This window comes from Anarrhichthys ocellatus, unplaced genomic scaffold (genome assembly GCF_004355925.1).
Source record: "Anarrhichthys ocellatus isolate YVR2014 unplaced genomic scaffold, GSC_Weel_1.0 scaffold2002, whole genome shotgun sequence".
In the NCBI taxonomy this organism is placed as follows: domain Eukaryota; kingdom Metazoa; phylum Chordata; class Actinopteri; order Perciformes; family Anarhichadidae; genus Anarrhichthys; species Anarrhichthys ocellatus.
In genome coordinates, this window is record NW_022281976.1 from 2,933 (window position 1) to 5,045 (window position 2,113).

The 2,113-nt window shown below is 42.3% G+C and overlaps 1 long non-coding RNA gene across 1 annotated transcript in view; it reads right to left on the reverse strand.

Annotated features, from left to right (window-relative positions):
• Nucleotides 1–1,839, reverse strand: part of LOC116378044 (uncharacterized) — a 4,744-nt gene extending 2,905 nt beyond the window's left edge. The window contains exons 1-2 of the long non-coding RNA XR_004212264.1: nt 739–1,839; nt 231–296 (exon numbers count right to left, since the gene is read on the reverse strand). This is a non-coding gene — a long non-coding RNA (uncharacterized LOC116378044). The remainder of the gene's footprint in view (nt 1–230; nt 297–738) is intronic.
• Nucleotides 1,840–2,113: the final 274 nt, after the last annotated feature.

Consider the following 2,113-nt stretch of genomic DNA (forward strand, 5'->3'; position numbering starts at 1 on the left):
CTCTCTCTCTCTCTCTCTCTCTCTCTCTCTCTCTCTCTCTCATAAAAGCCGTTCGGCTGAGCCAGACAACAGTAACTGAAGCTTTTCTGTCAATGCTACATCTGTGTTTACAGTGTGTGTGTGTGTGTGTGTGTGACAGCAGTGAATGAGAGCACATAAACAAACACAGATGGAGCTTTGACGATATAGATAAACACGGCATGACAGAAAGATGATTATGGTGAACTCACCCAAACGAGTACACCTGACTTGGTTTCTTCATGCTCACCCAGGAGCTGATGAGACATGTGATCAAACTGAGGGAGGAAACACAGGTTTCAGATAAAAGACAAATGGTAGAACAACAGAGAGGTCAGCTAAAGTTCACTTCTTCTGTCATTTATCTTTTATTCATTATAATCTCAGAATGAATTTTTCATGAGTGGAAATTCTCCATAAAAAAAAAAGCAAAACACAGCTGAGCAGACAACGAGTGTCGTCTCACATCTCACACATTGTTACACAATCAAAAATGATCAGGAATGTATCACAGTTTCATAAAAATAAGAAAAGAAAAAGGAAATCTATTCGTCATCATATTAGACAAATAAAGCATGACATCTTCACATGTAAGAAGCTGGATTATTCATTAAATTCTGGTTTATTTCTCTCTCTCTGTGTTAAAATGTACAATCATGTGTGAATAAAGCTCATGAGAGGAAACACACTCATGTCACAGCCGATGCAGAACACACTCACCTGAACAGGTCAAAGATGGTGAGGTACGTGTAGGCGGTTAAGGCTGAAATGACAGAACAGAAAAAAGAAAGACCATTAAAACTCAAATACAAGATTTATAGCACTACAACATTAAACAAGTTACATGTTTGATCAGTGGAGTCATAATGTTGATGGTGGACCATGATCAATCGACTCCAAACTATTTGTTTATTTTCATCTTCAGGTTCAAGACTAAATTATTTGACCGTTCTGAGTGACGTACACAGGAGGAGAAATGTTTAACATGACAACGATTAAGAAATGTAAACTTCAATAAGCAGAAAATAATTCTTTAACATTAAACATTTCATTTAATTTGCTTCACATACTGACATTTATATGACAGAGAGAAGACAACATAATAGTAACACTGCTCGATACAAACATGAACACTCTTTCAAACGGTTTCAACAAATACAACACTGAACCATTGATTTATTGTGGGCTGTTGAGCTGATGGCATTGGCTTTATCGAGGCGTAATAATGACGTGTAACTTGCTAACTGTGGTCGTGTTTTCTCAGGTCTAAAAGTGAGACAGTCAGCAGTTACTTGACTAGATGACTAAATAACTGGCCATCAGGCTCGAGCGCCACTGGCTTAAGTTATCGAGTCATTGAATCAGACAGGCAGTCAGCCAGGCTTTCACTCACCTGGACAGCAGCAAATCAGCCAATTAGAAAACAGGTAAACTGGGTCAGTTAGCAAAGTCAGTGAGTTAAAAAGCCAATCAACTAATCAGTCAGTTAATCAGCCAGCACAGAGAGATGCAGTGCTGTCCTGTCTGTCTGTCCTAATGCCCGTTCACCAGCTTTCTGTAATCAGGTTCTGCTGTGTGTGTGTGTGTGTGGGTGGGGGGGGGGGATGAGGGATTAGAGCGGCTTTGTGCAGAGAGGAACATTTTGTTTCCCCACCACCGGTGTCCATGTTGGCCAACCTGACACCATGTAATCCTGACAGAGAGGCTCCGGAGAGACAGACGGGCAGAAAGAGAGACGGGCAGCAGGACTGAGGCGGAGAGACACACGGACGGGCAGAGGGACGGACCGGGAGACAGACGCAGATAGACGGCCAGAGAGAGTTTACGCCAGAGAGAGACGAGACGAGAGAGAGACGGCCAGACAGACAGACGGGGCGAAGGACATTTATACAGACAGACAGGTAGAGGGAGAGTGAATGAGACAATCCGTAACACCGGTGGTGAAAGAGTTACAGGTCGTGAGGACAATATCTACACCATTGAGGAAAAGTACTCTATATCAGCGAAAAATCAACCCCTTAACAGATATATATACACTCACAAAAGCACAACACCCTTCCCTCCGAGATGCCGTAGAGTCTTATGTTCAGCACTA